The sequence below is a fragment of the Papaver somniferum genome, unplaced genomic scaffold, assembly GCF_003573695.1.
Source record: "Papaver somniferum cultivar HN1 unplaced genomic scaffold, ASM357369v1 unplaced-scaffold_0, whole genome shotgun sequence".
NCBI classification, from domain to species: domain Eukaryota; kingdom Viridiplantae; phylum Streptophyta; class Magnoliopsida; order Ranunculales; family Papaveraceae; genus Papaver; species Papaver somniferum.
Genome location: NW_020618823.1, coordinates 796985 through 813643, shown reverse-complemented (window position 1 = coordinate 813643; position 16659 = coordinate 796985). Strand labels below are relative to the sequence as shown.

The following is a 16659-nucleotide window of genomic DNA, read 5'->3' as shown; positions in this document are numbered from 1 at the left end:
AAATCAGTTGAGATTTAGGGGTTTCTTTGTTAATCTATCAATTGATTTTAAATAAATTGCTAAATCTTGGTGAGATTTTGGGTTTTGATAGGACATTTTGTAATGAGTTTGCTCATTGATTCTGTTTTGGGGATTGAATTTGATCTTGAAAATTGGTGCGATGAAATGGTTTTGGGTATCCAATGACTTATGGCAGCCGGAGTTCAAGATTATAGATCATTTGTCTTATGTGTAGAACTACATAATATTGTTGCAAACTCGATTAGTAGAGAAACAAGCAAGGCTTGAGCTTGCACACTAAAGAGGTATGTGTTACCAGTGTAGCACCATTTGTTAGGAGCAGATTAAAATATTGTACTGCATATTTCCACAAAATGCTACCTTGACTAACTGTTGATCTCTAGATCAAACAAAAAACTAGTTTTCAGGCTAATTTTGTATGACAAATAGAGATCAGGTTTCACCGCACCCTACCTCCAGTTATGTTTGGTGCAAAAGAAGAAAAAAAATGAGTTAAAAAAGATGAACCTGACGTGAATCGAACACGCAACCTTCTGATCTGGAGTCAGACGCGCTACCATTGCGCCACAGATCCTGTTGATGTTTCTTTGACAATGTAAAAAAATAAGATTAAAACTTTCGCATTTCGCGTTTTGCGTGGGCCGTTGGGTGAAAGGGCTCCTGCACATGGTACATGTTTATGTAAAAAGTAGAACAACCACAGTGGGCAAGATGTGCAGAACAAAACCACATTGAACAACACAAAGGAAAACCCATCTGGGATTGGCAATACTGTGGACTTGTCATACGGATTCCACCCGGGACGATTTTGATTCCGACTTTCTTTTTTCCTAATAAAAACTTGCTATTCAAGTAAATAAGGACATAAACCCTGCAAAAGCAGCTGTTTGTATAAGACAAAGCTCTGCTGCCTGTCTCATTTCATCATTTCACCTCTGAAAACCTCTTGGGTTTAATCTCAAGGGTTTTCACCTTCGATTTTTAACAATGGCTTTATCTTGTTCCACACCAGAATCAGTAGATGTAGAAAAAATGATGAAGAATTTGAAGTTCAAAGAAAAAGTTGCAGAAAATTTCCAAGATTCTGTGATTGAGGCTGGTGCTTCTTCATCCTCACTAACATCAAAAGAAGGAGAAGATGTAATAATGGAACTGAAGAACTTGAAGATTCAAGAAACTGGACAGAGTTCAAAATCTGAAGAAGGAGAAGAAGAATATGGTACCCCAAAATCTGATTTCGGTGATGAGGCTCGTAGATCTTGTTTCTTTGGAGAGGCTTTTTCAAAGGGGAAGAACAAGATGAGACGTGGTGATTCTCAGAAGTTCTGAGGGAGATACTTTTGAAGTTGAAGTATCAATTGCTATGTTATCTCAAACACTCAGACACATGATTGAAGATTGTTGTGATGAGGATGAGATTCCGATTCCATTAACTAATATTTCCAGTAAGATATTGGAGAAAGTACTTGTGTTTCTTGAGAAACATGCTGAGAAAAAAGATAGAGATGAGGTGAAAGAACTGAAAAGGTGGGATCAAGAATTTGTTGATGGTTTCAAAGATGATCAGCAGATCCTTTTTGGGATGATTCTTGCTGCAAATTTCTTGGCTGCTGAGTGTTTGATGAGTGTAACTTGTCAAGCCTGTGCTGATTTGATGGAAGGCAAGTCTCCAGAGTATATTAGAAATTATTTGAGTATCAAGAATGATTTTGCTGGCTAGTACTGGCTTCTTAGAAAAGTAGAGAAATTTCGGGGTTTTTGGGTTCTGATGTTATAATTTCACCAGTAGTAAGTAGAGATTTAGGGACTAGTAGTAACTTATTAGGGAGATTGAATTACAGTACTAGTACTAGTTAAAAGATGTATTAGGGGTTTCTCTGTTAATCTGCCAATTGATTTCATGAAATCTTTTGTGAGATTTTGGGTTTAACAGTACATTTTGGAACTTGTATGGGTCTAGTTTCATGAAAATTGGTGTGATGAAAATTTGTCTGGCTGTAAGTCAGTTTTGAAGCTGCTGCACACATATTGTAATATGGTGCCAGTGAGTCGCCTGAGCAAGAGCAGGGCACTTGCCAAGCGGCTAGTACAGCCTAGATGTAAGCATATTTTTATTGGTAGTCTTAGTTTTGCAGACTCCAACTAGTAATACAAGGATAAATTGAAAATCCATACCAACCTTGGGCAAGCATCTGGATTAAACAAAAACTAGATAGTTTGGCCTCTAAATTCAGGCTAATTTTGGCGGACAAATAGATATCATGTTTCAGATAAATTTGAGATTAGGACATGAAACTGATTAAGAGCATTTTGAATCTTTTTGGGAAATCAAAGTTTTTTGGACATTTAAATGTGTATTATTTCGCAACTTGCTTATTGTACTCCATATTTTCACAAAATGCTAGTTTTACCAACCTCGACTAATCTTTGATCTGGATTAAACAAACACTAGCTTTCAGGCTTAGAGATCAGGTTTCAGATGAATTTGAGTTAAGGACATGACTTGGCTGAAAGAGCTAATTAACGTTCTTGGGGGAATCACTGTGTAGAGAGCCGAGCAAGGCCTGAGTTTTAAAGTTTTACTCATTTTGGACCGCACCCTACCTCTAGCTAAGTTTGGTATGAAAACAAATTTGACTTGTTTATTCCACTAAATATTGGCCTGAACATGCCAATGCCTCTCCCTATTAAAAATTGAACCTGCCATGAATCCAACCCCTCCCTATTAGTGTAGCTAAGCTCTTGTTCTCCAGACCAAAGTCAACCTCCACCTCCCTATTAGTGTAGCTTAAACTTAAACTCTTGTGCTCCTATCAAAATTCAATAAAAACATTCAATCAGAAGAACAAAATTCAATAAAAAAAAATTTAATAAAATTAAATTGAACCTGACGTGAATCGAACATGCAACCTTTTGATCTGGAGTCAGACGCGCTACCATTACGCCACAGATCCGGTTGTTGTTTGTTTAATCATATAAGATTTAATTGTAACATTCTGTAAAAACGGGACCCATTTTCACTTGAGTGGCTAACCTTATTTATCTAGTTTAATTGAGGGCCAGAACTTTTAATTTGCACCCCAAGTTTTTGAGGGGCGTATTAAACCAATATTGAAAAGACTATTTTATCCTTTTCTAAACCCAAATCTTAAAAATCAGTTAACTCTAATTAGAAACCATAATTAGGCCCCCAATCTATATACCCTAATCCTAAATCAAAAGAGAAAATCAGTTTCTCTTTTTTCTTTTCATCTTCCTCTCCTCCCCTTTCTCTTCTCCACCACCACCATTAACGACTCCACCGAGATTTTTTTTTCAACCTATTCATCGCGTAATCGTCGATGAAAAAATTTTAATCGACGATTAACTTCTTCTACAAACATGGATCGTACAAAGCGGACCGCTCGCAAAGAACGTCAAATCCCTAATCTCGTTGAAACCGTCAAAGCAAATGTCGTTGAGGGATGAACTCACAAACCCAAAAACTCGAAACCTAAGAAAGATATGGCCCCAATTAGAAGATATGTGAACTTAAACCCACCTTCTATTCGATTTTTTATTGTGTTTTGATTGTGAAATTGATTTTGGCAACTGAAAATTAGCGGTTACAGTGTACGGGTCGTTAGTATCGAAATGGAAACCCCTAACAACTTTTGATTTCCATGCGGATGATATGAAAAATCGTTAGTGTATTAGGTTGAAAATTACAACCCTAATTCTGCTACTTCAACATTTTGTGACCTAGAAAAGAGTCATTAGTGTATTAGGTTGAAGATGACGACTCTGGTTTGACGACCCTTGTTTATTGGTTAACGACTCTAGATGGAACTCGAACATCCTTTTGTTCCAAAAAATCATAGTGTCGTCATCTTAGGTCCCATAGAGTCGTCATTTAGCTACATGCCCTAGAGTCGTCAACCCAAATTTTAGGATCGTCATTGCCATTTCGACGACCCATAGTTACACGATAACGACCCTTTAAGGACCAAAATCACCCTCTCTGTCCAAATATTTGAAAGAGTCGTTACCATGTATATTTGAGTCGTCACATTGTAAAGAAGGGTCGTTAGTTTTGTAGACCATTCCAATGACGACTCTTTAACTGATACCATAAAGTTGATGTCTTACTGAGTTTCTTTTTTTATGTGTTTGGAATATAGTGCCAAGAAAACCAAAGACGAGATTGCAATAACGATAACTCCTCCTTCCAAAGCTCCCCGCCACGATAACTACTTACTTGCCGGTCCATTACGCGGAAAAAAACCGAGTGAGGTATCATTTTCTATCACCTAACCAAGAGACAAACGTAATGAGTTGTCGGATTCGTCAGAATCAGACTCTCCTGTTATTTCCTCTAACAGTAGTGGTGAAGAAGATGAGATACAAGAAGATCCTCCAGTACGAGGTGAAGAAGAAGAAGAGGAAGAAGAGAGTGATAAGGATGATGAAAATAATGGTAGTGGTGATGATTCTGATGATGGTAATGGTGGTGATGAGGAGGAGGAAGGGGATGAAGGTAATAATGGTGGTGATGAGGAGGAGGAAGAGGATGAAGGGGATGATGCTTGAAAAAGCGGGGGTCTAAAAACCACACCCAATATTTCTCTTAGCAATATGTATGGACAAACTCCAATATACTTTTATGAGAATCGACTAGACAGTTACACTCAATCAATGAAAAGTATATCAAAGAGTTTATATCTCAATCTCTCGATTTGATCTTTACTCAAGCAAATAGAAATCTGCGAGTCTTTATCAAAGAGAGATAACTTGGATGGTACCAAAGACCAATATCCAAGTGTCAATCAATTTAAATCAACAACCAAAAGGTCGGATATTCTAATTGATTGAACTAACGCACAACTTGTATTATTTCAATTATAAAGATTAACCAATATAATGCGGAAATTGAAATAACACAGACACCAGAAATTTTGTTAATGAGGAAACCGCAAAAGCAGAAAAACCCCGGGACATAGTCCAGATTGAACACACACTGTATTAAGCCGCTACTGACACTAGCCTACTCCAAATTAACTTCGGTCTTGACTGTAGTTGAACCCCAACCAATCTCACATTGATCCAAGGTACAGTTATGCTCCTACGCCTCTGATCCCAGCAGGATACTGCGCACTTGATTCCCTTAGATGATCTCACCCACAACTAAGAGTTGCCACGACCCAAAGTCGAAGACTTTAATAAACAAATCTGTATCACATAGAAAATTCTACGGTAATAGATAAATCCGTCTCCCACGAATATACGTATGAGTTTTGTTCCGTCTTTTGATAAATCAAGGTGAAAAGGAACCAATCAATAATACCAGACTTATATTCGCGAAGAAAAACTTAGTATTATCAATCACCTCACAATAATCTTAATCGACGCAACGAAAAAAGATATTGTGGAATCACAAACAATGAGACAAAGATGTTTGTGACTTCTTTTCAATCTTGCCTATCGGAGATATAAAATCTCGAGCCAATTATTACAATCGTACTCGTAACGATAGAAGATGCAAGATCAGATCACACAACTACAAGAAAAGTAGTATCGGTCTGGCTTCACAATCCCAATGAAGTATTTAAGTCGTTAACCTGGTTTAGAAGAAGAAACCAAAGTTTAATGGAGAATCAACTCTAGCTCATCACAACTAGTATCACACATAATGTGTGGGGATTAGGTTTCCCAGTTGCTAGAGTTCTCCCTTATATACACTTTCAAATCAGGGTTTGCAATCAATGTTAGCTTAGAAACAAAGCATTCAATATTCACCGTTAGATGAAAACCTGATTAGATTCAAGCTAATATTTCTCAACCGTTAGATCGAAAACATAGCTTGACAGTTGCTAGAGTTCTCCCTTATATACACTTTCAAATAAGGGTTTGCAATCAATGTTAGCTTAGTAACAAAGCATTCAATATTCATCGTTAGATGAAAACCTGATTAGATTCAAGCTAATATTTCTCAACCGTTAGATCGAAAACAAAGCTTGTCACACACAAATGAAATGTCCAATTTTGGGCTTATGAACCGTACTCAAACATTAATATTTGTTGGTTCAACAAGTCAACCAAATGGTTAGCCATATGATTACTTTCATATCAACCATATTCTTTTTCACCATAACTAGTTCAAATGACTCAAATGAACTAGTTAGAGAGTTGTTCAATTGCTTAGATCTTATGTAACTACACAAGACACAAATACAATCGAAGCAAAATCGGTTTGATTCACTCGAATCAGTTCATGAACTTTATAGCCACGGTTTGCAAAAGCATTCCTTAGTTTATTTAAAAATTAGTTCAAGAACAACTGACTTTAGATATAACCTTCTCAAGTTCGCGGACTGGGTTCGCGGACTTAAGCTTATGGAAGGAGTTCACAAACTCCAGCAGAAATTCTCGGGTCGAGAACTTCTTCCAGTTCGCGGACTTGGCTCACGCCACTTCCATTTCTCTTGATCAACATAGTTCACAAACTTCGGTTCAAGGAATAAGAACTTATACATATATGTGTTTCCACAACAATGCTTATATCCTATCAACGGTTATGTAATCTAAACTCTCATTTCAATCATTGAAACATTCTCAGAGGACGGATATAGTCGTTATTCACAGACCATTTTTCGTCAGAGCAATTTTCAAAGTGATTGAAACATAACATGACTTTCGTCACTAGGTAAAGATGAATTCGGCTAAAGCGAAAGCTTACCAACACATATTTCGAGAAATAGATAGGCGAGATAAACTCTGCTCGAAATAGCAAATGTGCATAATGAAAGTCTATATATCAAAACGACTTTTGTTTCAAGAGTAGGAGATAGAATAGATAGACTTTTGAGTGACAGATAAGTTCAAGTCTCCACATACCTTTTAGTCGATGAAAATCCACCAGTTCCTTGAGTAGTTCTTCGCCTTATATGATGATTGCCATGGAGTTCTTGAGCTCAAATACACTTTCTATCCTAGTCCGAGACCTTTAGCTATGTAGGCTAGAAATCAAGACTTATAGTTTTGATCACTAAAATTGACAAACATGCTTGAGATAGCAACGCATGCGAGTTCGACCAAGCAATGCTCTAACAATCTCCCCCTTTGTCAATTTTAGTGTCAAAACTATTAATACATATGGAATACAAAAAATAAAAAAAATTAACTTTTGTAGCTCCTATTCCACATTTCTAATTTTCAACATTACTCGAAATCTTTGTCAGTTCCAAGTACTCCAATGATCCCAAAGGTTGTAAGTTTAGCATCATCATTGTTGAAAATCCGTAGCTATAACAACAAGAAAACAATAGTTCTCAATCATTGTTATACAGTGTCATAGTGTCATTACACAGCGCCAAAGTTCAATTGTATCACAAATTTAACAACAATACTATGGTGATATGTATCACTCCCCCTTAGTCAATACTCCATCTCACATGGAAACCACTCCCCCTTACTTAATGATCCGAAAACCATATGTATTTGTAGTGCGAACTACATACTAATTCTCCCCCTTTTTGTCAATAAAATTGGCAACGGTACAAGAACGGGATCCTAATGAAATTTCTGAAAAAGACATTTCATGAACAAAAGAAAGAAACACACATCAACTTGTTCTTTAGATGCAATCATAAAGCCGAAGCTAAATGTATTCATCAAGGAGTTTATAAAGATACAAGATAACCCCTATAATATTCCACAGCCGCACTCCCCACAAATATTTGGCAATTAAGCGCAAGTTCGAAAAGAACTCTCCTCAATAAAATGTCATTCCCAAGGGAACAACAAGAGCGACCTTAATTTCGAAAGAGAAATGAAGGATTTCTTTGGACATAACAAATCACATACAAGTATGAATTTGAATCCAAAATATTAAATTAACCACAAGAAGTTCATGATTAATTTAACCAAAACTGCTCAACACAAGTAAACTTATGGAGACTTAAGAACACTCAATTAGATTAATCACAAGAAAACTAATAATTAAGCTAATCGAAATACACAATCAAACTAATCACAAAGTAATAAATTTAATTGGTCATACTCACATAAGAAGGTCTATGGAGCAATGACTAAGTTAATCATGAAAACAATCAACCCAGTCATGAATGCTCAAACATAAGAAGACTTATGGAGTCATAACTAAATAACCAAACAAGATGATTAATTTAGTTCAAAATGCTCGACATAAAGTACCTTATGGAACAACAACATAACTAATCAAAAATAATCAACTTGGTTGTTTAATGCTCAACATAAGACACTTTTACGGAGCCTCACAGTAATACATAAAATATCGATCAAGGAAGATCAATTACTGCGGAATACACAAGGATTCATTCTATTTTCATCACTATTTGCATAACGATATACAATAGACATAATCCTTGCAAACAAAAGATTTTAACCTATCTTCCATCAATAATTGACAATATAGGCTTAACTTTTGTATTTGTCAAAATTCCATTCATTCTTTAACCAATACATGAATATCGATCATAAGCGACTTTACTTTTGACAAAGTATGGGACAATCAAGTTCACGGACGCAAACGCACATATCCCATAACAATATTGCAATGTATAAAACCATAAAGATTAATACTGCAAAAATCATCTTCCAAACGATTTAGAATTTAGACTAATAAATCTAAAATCATGAAGATAAAAATGTTGGACATAGCTATGTGTAATCACAATAAAGGCTATTCCAACCTCTAGTTATTCTTCTAAACAAAAACAGAAAAAAGAAGATTTACTAGGCAAATAAAGGAGAAAATCAAAGTTCGTTGAGAACCTCATATCTTTCAATGAATCCATCAAAGAAGGTATCAATGATTTCCTTTATTCTCTTGACTGTAGACACACCATGTTCATGAGTTAGAACACTAACTTTGCGAGCAATAACCCGAGCAAGTTGTCTATCCTTGGTGCAGTCCATGATGAGCTTCTTTTGATTCCGTGTCAGAATATTCTGATTTGCAAGGATTCTGGCCTGACCATCTAGGAGTTGGTTTATTTGCAGTTGCAGATTTTCAAACTCGACCTTTGAATCGTTTTGAAAACGAGTTAAATCCTTGATAGAATCATCAATCCAGGAGTTGTGACCCTTTCTTTCAAGCATCGTCTTTAGAACCAGCTCCTGAATTGACTCACGTCCTTGAGTGTCTTCATCCATATCAAGATGCACAATATCTTGAGATTTTGCAGAGTTTTCCATATTATTTTTGTTAAGGAAAGGAAAACCCAACAAAGTAATATATATGTGTTGGTAAACACAGTTTGGAAACCCTAAGAACTCACATGAGGAGGACGCGGACGTTTATGTACCATCAACACAAAGAAAACTTAAAACAGAAAGAAAATAATATACAACATACTTGAGTATTTCTCAATAATTTTCCTTGTACCTCTCAAGTTAGAAACAAGGAAAAGAATACCTGGAATCAGGTGGTAAAGTGGAAATTAATCCCATTATGATCATCGAGAAAGGAGTTGTACATATCATCTGGTAGTTTGATCTTTGTGTTCTTCGCCTTTCTTTGGTTGTCTTTCATCCCAGAAGAGTAAGACATGGTGTGTTTAACATATCCGTCAGAAGGTTTTTTCTGAGGACTAAATCTAGGACCTCTTGCAACTGGTTCAAGAGGATCAGAATAGATAAGAATCCATTTTCTAGACTTAGATTTACCAGAAACATTCTTATAAATACAAGGAATGCTTTTGTATGCAGTACAAGAATTTATACTACTAGAAATCATATGATTCATGTGATGATTTCTAAGAAAGAGATCACGTTTATAAGGTATCTGGTTTTCTGTGGGCATGCGATTCACTGCAGTAGTCGATGGACTACTTATCCCATTGACAGTGTAAAGAAGCAAATTATGAAGTTTAGAAATTTGTTTCTTTCTGGAAAAATAATGGATGGCATAGTGATTCTTTTTCCCACATAAAGTACAGGTTCATGGAGGAGAAGCAACAATTGGCACCTGTTTTAACTTCATAGCCATGTGAGAAGATTGTAAGTTATGCAAACTTTTCTTGACACAATCTTCTTCTGGAGAACATTTCGTCATGTACTGTAACTCATGAGAGTTAGTACGTACATAATATTTCTCTTTAAGACAGAGTTTTCTTTTTCCAAGGATTTACACTGTTCATGAGCTAGAGTAAGAGATGCTTCTAGTTTCTCTTTTTAAACACGAAGTCTGTTAAGATCTGATGAATGAGTCTCGATCAAACGTTTCTCTCTAATTGAGTCTTCCTTAAAAATATCTTCAAGAACACTAATCTTTTCACGCTGTTGAGTAGTTTCTTAGAGAAGTTTTTCAATATTTTTAGAGAAAGATTCAATGATGTTGTAGAGTTCATGTTCTCGATCAAGAGATTTTTCAAATTCATCAATAAGCTGATCATGATCCTGAAAATCAGTAATCTCAGCAGTGTTTTTTGAGATTCTGGTGAGCTTGATTTCAGCTTTTGCCATAGTGCTCAATGTCTCATCGGAGAGAGATATGCCATCACAGGATGAAACAATCTTCTTACCTCGGGATTCGGAAGAATCATCTAAGGAGTAATCCTTCGAGGTATTCCCAAGACATTTGGCATAGTTAAAAGCTTTAGAAGACATCTTGGTATGAGTAAAAGAGATCCTGCCCTCAGACTCATATTGCCACAAACACAGACTTGTAAGGTCTTAAACGTTTTTGCCTGCTCTGATACCAATTGAAAAAGCGGGGTCTAACAACCACACCCAATATTTCGCTTAGCAATCTGTATGGACAAACTCCGATATACTTTTATGAGAATCAACTAGACAGTTAGACTCAATCAATGAAAAGTATATCAAAGAGTTTATATCTCAATCTCTCGATTTGATCTTTACTCAAGAAAATAGAAATCTGCGAGTCTTTATCAAAGAGAGATAACTTGGATTGTACCAAAGACCAATATCCAAGTGTCAATTAATTTAAATCAAAAACCAAAAGGTCGGATATTCTAATTGATTGAACTAACGCACAACCTGTATTATTTCAATTATAAAGATAAAATAACATAATGTGGAAACTGAAATAACACAGACACCAAAAATTTTGTTAACGAGGAAACCGCAAATGCATAAAAACCCCAGGGATCTAGTCCAGATTGAACACACATTGTATTAAGCCGCTAAAGACACTAGCTTACTCCAAATTAACTTCGGTCTGGACTGTAGTTGAACACCAACCAATCTCAAACTGATCCAAGGTAAAGTTATACTCATACGCCTCTGATCCCAGCAGGATACTGCGCACTTAATTCCCTTAACTGATCTCACACACAACTAAGAGTTTCTACGACCCAAAGTCGAAGACTTTAATAAACAAATCTTTATCAAACAGAAAAGTCTACGGTAATAGATAAATCTGTCTCCCACGTCTTTTGATAAATCAAGGCGAACATGAACCAATCAATAATACCAGACTTATATTCCCGAAGAACATCTTAGTATTATCAATCACCTCATAATAATCTTAATCGACGCAGCGAAAATTTTTTTTGGAATCACAAACGATGAGACGAAGATGTTTGTGACTTCTTTTCAATCTTGCCTATCGGAGATATAAAATCTCGAGCCAATTATTACAATCGTACTCGTAATGATAGAAGATGCAAGATAATATCACACAACTACAAGAAAAGCAGTATCGGTCTGGCTTCACAATCTCAATGAAGTCTTTAAGTCGTTAACCTAGTTTAGAACAAGAAACCAAAGGTTAAAGGAGAATCAACTCTAGCTCAACACAACTAGTATCACACAGAATGTGTGGGGATTAGGTTTCCCAGTTGCTAGAGTCCTCCCTTATATACACTTTCAAATCAGGGTTTGCAATCAACGTTAGCTTAGTAACAAAGCATTCAATATTCATCGTTAGATTAAAACCTGATTAGATTCAAGCTAATATTTCTCAACCGTTAGATCGAAAACTTAGCTTGTCACACACAAATGAAATGTCCAATTTTGGGTTTATGAACCGTACCCAAACATTAACATTTGTTGGTTCAACAAGTCAACCAAATGGTTAGCCATATGATTACTTTCATATCAACCATATTCTTCTTCACCAAAACTAGTTCAAATGACTCAGATAAACTAGTTAGAGAGTTGTTCAATTGCTTAGATCTTATGTAACTACACAAGACATAATCGAAGCAAAATCAGTTTGATTCACTCGAATCAGTTCATGAACTTTATAGCCACGGGTTGCAAAGGCATTCCTTAGTTTATTTAAACATTAGTTCAAGAACAACCGACTTTAGATATAACCTGCTCAAGTTCGCGGACTGGGTTCGCGGATTTAAGCTCATGGAAGGAGTTCACAAACTCCAGCAGAAATTCTCGGGTCGAGAACTTCCGCCAGTTTGCATACTTGGCTCACTCCACTTCCATTTCTCTTGATCAACAAAGTTCGCAAACTTTGGTTCAAGGAATAAGGACTTAAACATGTATGTGTTTCCATAACAATACTTATATCCTATCAACGGTTATGTAATCTAAACTCTCATTTCAATCATTGAAACATTCTCAGAGGACGGATATAGCCATTATTCAAAGACCATTTTTTGTCAGAGCAATTTTCAAAGTGATTGAAACATAACATGACTTTCGTTACTAGGTAAAGATGAATTCGGCTAAAGCGAAAGCTTACCAACACATATTTCGAGAAATAGATAGGCGAGATAAATTCGGCTCGAAATAGCAGATGTGCATAATGAAAGTCTATATATCAAAACGACTTTTGTCTCAAGATTAGGAAATAGAATAGATATACTTTTGAGTGACAGATAAGTTCAAGTCTCCACATACCTTTTAGTCGATGAAGATCCACCAGTTCCTTGAGTAGTCCTTCATCTTTTATGATGATTGTCATGGAGTTCTTGAGCTCAACTACACTTTTTATCCTAGTCCGAGACCTTTAGCTATGTAGGCTAGAAATCAAGACTTATAGTTTTGATCACTAACATTGACAAACATGCTTGAGATAGAAACGCATGCGAGTTCGACCGAGCAATGCTCTAACAATGCTGGTGATAAGGATGATGAAAAGGATGAAGGGGATGAAGGTAATAATGGTGGTGATGAGGAGGATGAAGATGATGATGATGGTAAAAAGAATGTAGAACATGAGGAAGAGATTGCAAATCCGAAGCCGGTAAAGAGGGTTAAGAAGGATGGAACAGATATTGCACCCAGCGTGAGACACGTTCCCGATCCTCATTTGATGTTGTCTCCTCTTCGAAGTGGTAAGCCTAGAGGAGAACCTAGAGATGGCGGCAAAGTTCTATTTGGATATCCTGGATCGTGGCCGCATACCATCTATGAGACAATCGTTAGAATCCCAACTTTGCTTGCTATTTGATTAGTTGATGTTAACTTTCTATTTTTTTTTAATATTTATTTGTTTATGTTTTGTAGGATCATAAGAATGACACACGTATTTTCAGACACCAATATTCTTTTAAGAAAACGGACTTGTGGTCGCTAGTAGGTGAATGTGCAAGAGTTAGAGACTATGTTGAAAACTCCGTTTTGTACAATGTCGTTGTGAACTCTGTGATTTCGTATGAAAAGGTCGCAGTATCTAGTTTCTGTGAAAGGTATTACGCTGAAGTCGACGCGTTCCAATTTCCTTTTGGAGAGATGGCATTGACTCCTGATGATGCAAAACAGATATTAGGGTTGCAGGTCGAAGGTAAATCAACCAGTGAGAAGTTCAAGAGAAGGCCTAGTTGGGATGAAATTTATGTATGAACCAAGAACTTGTTTGGATGGGATAAAAAGACGACTGATGGGCTTTTCGTGCCGGGAAGTAAGTACGCGAAGAAAGAGTTCAAACTTGTAGAGATTTGGAAGATGTTTTCTGGGATAGAAGAGAAGGAAAAAAATAAAGGTCTCTCTGATATGGAATGTCGTTATGCGGCGGCTGCGTATTTGTTGTACGTACTTGCGTCGGTTGTATTTCCTGACATCAAAGGTAAAAGGGTCATCGCCAACCTTCTTCAGCTTTTGGATCCCTTGGAAGATGTGAACAAGTACTCTTGGGGGACTGCCATAGTTGCACATTTGAATGGTCAGCTTTCCCAGGAATCTCGCGAACGAACTTCTCAAATTAATGGGAATTTCTCTCTAATCCAGGTATTTGGATTGATGAAAGTTGTCTTCTTTTTGTACGTTTATTTCCTTTGATCTTTTTATGTTTATTTCATAGTTTTAAAATTTTCAACTTTGGTTGTTATAGGTTTGAATTTATGATCATTTCCCGTCACTGTTCAAAGATAATGAAGACGTGGAACTAAACCTAGATTGGACCAAAGGTAGTCCAACAGGAACCCGTTGGTTGTTCACCGGTTCTCAGGATAAGGAACAAACTGATGCGCTGATAGAAATGCGTCAAAAACTTGACAATATCACGGCGAAAGAGGTAATCTTTACTCCGTACAAGGATGGTAGAGTTGGCGCAATGGAAGATGTCGTGTATTACCATGGCCCTTTGTTTCACCCTGACGGTTTTTCAATGTACAACCCGATGAGAATCATGCGTCCACTTTGGTTTATTCAAGATTCACCCGATGACGACTATGTACCTCCGTTCAAGCACAAGTTGGACAAATGTTTGGCTGACAACTCGGACATAAAGGTGGTTTATGAACCTGCAACTGATGTCAAGAATTGGAATAATAGGCACTCTAGCCTAGTAGACATAACATATTGGGTGCATGCGCATGAAGGTCACGAGGCAAAAACAGATTACTATGAATGATACAAAGGCTTCTCCCATGGTAGGGTGATACGAATAGATCAGACTACGGGTAGGAGGACCAACATGGAATCCACCTCTGCTTCTCAAGATGACACTAGAGATGATACTACCATTCTTAAACTAGTGGTGACTATTTATTTTTATAATTGTGTTATTCATCTACATACAAATATAAGTTAGTTAATGTGAATTGGTGTTTGAATGCATATAGAGGGAACGAATGAAGCTTTTTGTTAAGGCATTGTGTTGCTCGGCTGAAAAGGGGAAGTGTTTGATCCTGTGAAGCAACGTCGGTACGCTGATCACATGACGCACGTTGAAAATCCCAATACAAAGAAGATGTCTGCTGAGATGACTAAGGAAGGTAAGAGGACCCGGAAAACACGTAGCCAGCTAGCCGAAGAACGTGCTGAACAGGGGAAATGTAGCCAACCTAATGATGAAAAAGGTGCTAGAGAAGATGGTGGTTCCCTAGGGGGAAGTGCAACTCAGGGTCCTCCTAAGAGAAGACGCAGAGTTTCCCGATCAGGGAGGTAAAGAGGAGGTCGAGGTCGAGATGGTGGTCTTGAGTGAGGAGATGTTACCGTCGACTTGAACTTATGTGTAATTTTGCTTTATGACTTGAACTTATGTTTTTGTTTAAACAACTTATGTGTTTCGTTTGGATGGTTTATTGAAACTACTTATGTGTTTGGTTTGGATGGTTTGTTGAAACTACTTTATTTTCATAAGATTTTAGAAAGATGTTTACAAGTATCTTTGTTAGAAAAATTTAGGACCCTAAGGCAGACAAGATTATATATTGTGCCACAGTATGGGTCGTCAGCTTTAAATCTAGCAGAATAACGACCCTAAATGAGATAGTTGGATTTTCCCCTCTCAGTGAAAGTGTCGTTAAGTAAATGAAATAACATACTAACGACCCTTATAGAAATTAATACAGAGAGAACATATTTATTTTGATAACTAGAGTCGTTAATGGTTAAATGGAAACCAATGACGACCCTATGTTAAAAAATCATCCAGGAGATGAACCAAATTTTCTATAGTGGATTCGTTAGGTTGATCATATAGAAGATTAACGACTCTAGTTGTATATAACATCCAGAGAATAACACAGACACCAGAAGTTTTGTTAATGAGGAAACCGCAAATGCAGAAAAACCCCGGGACCTAGTCCAGATTGAATACACACTGTATTAAGCCGCTACAGACACTAGTCTACTCCAAGCTAACTTCGGATTGGATTATAGTTGAACCCCAATCATTCTCCCACCGATCCAAGGTACAGTTGTACTCCTACGCCTCTGATCCCAGCAGGATACTGCGCACTTGATTCCCTTAGCTGATCTCACCCACAACCAAGAGTTGTTGCAACCCAAAATCGCAGACTTGATAATAAACAAATCTGTCTCACACAGAAAAGTCTATCAAAGGATAAATCTGTCTCCCACAGATAAACCCTAGGTTTTGTTCCGTCTTAAGATATGATATCAAAGTGAACAGGAACCAATTGATAATTCGGTCTTATATTCACGAAGAACAGCCTAGATTAATCAATCACCTCTCTACAATCCTTCCTGACTATACAGGCGGTTTGTCGAGGAATCACAAATAGTGAGACGAATATGTTTGTGACTTCTTTATCTTGCCTATCGGAGAACTCTCACGATCTCAAGAAAATCAAATATTTTACTCGTATGATAGAATATGCAAGATCAGATCACACAACTACGATAAAAGTATTATCGGTCTGGCTTCACAATCCCAATGAAGTCTTTAAGTCGTTAACCTGGTTTTAGAGAAGAAAACCAAAGGTTAAAGGAGAATCGACTCTAGCG

At 36.9% G+C, this 16659-nt stretch overlaps 2 non-coding genes across 2 annotated transcripts; both read right to left on the bottom strand.

The window, feature by feature from the left end:
* Window positions 1-523: 523 nt before the first annotated feature.
* On the bottom strand, window positions 524-595 carry TRNAW-CCA. The gene has a single exon. It is a non-coding gene; the product is annotated as a tRNA-Trp (tRNA).
* Window positions 596-2903: 2308 nt separating this feature from the next.
* Window positions 2904-2975, bottom strand: TRNAW-CCA. Its single transcript has one exon. It is a non-coding gene; the product is annotated as a tRNA-Trp (tRNA).
* Between the last annotated feature and the right edge of the window lie 13684 nt (window positions 2976-16659).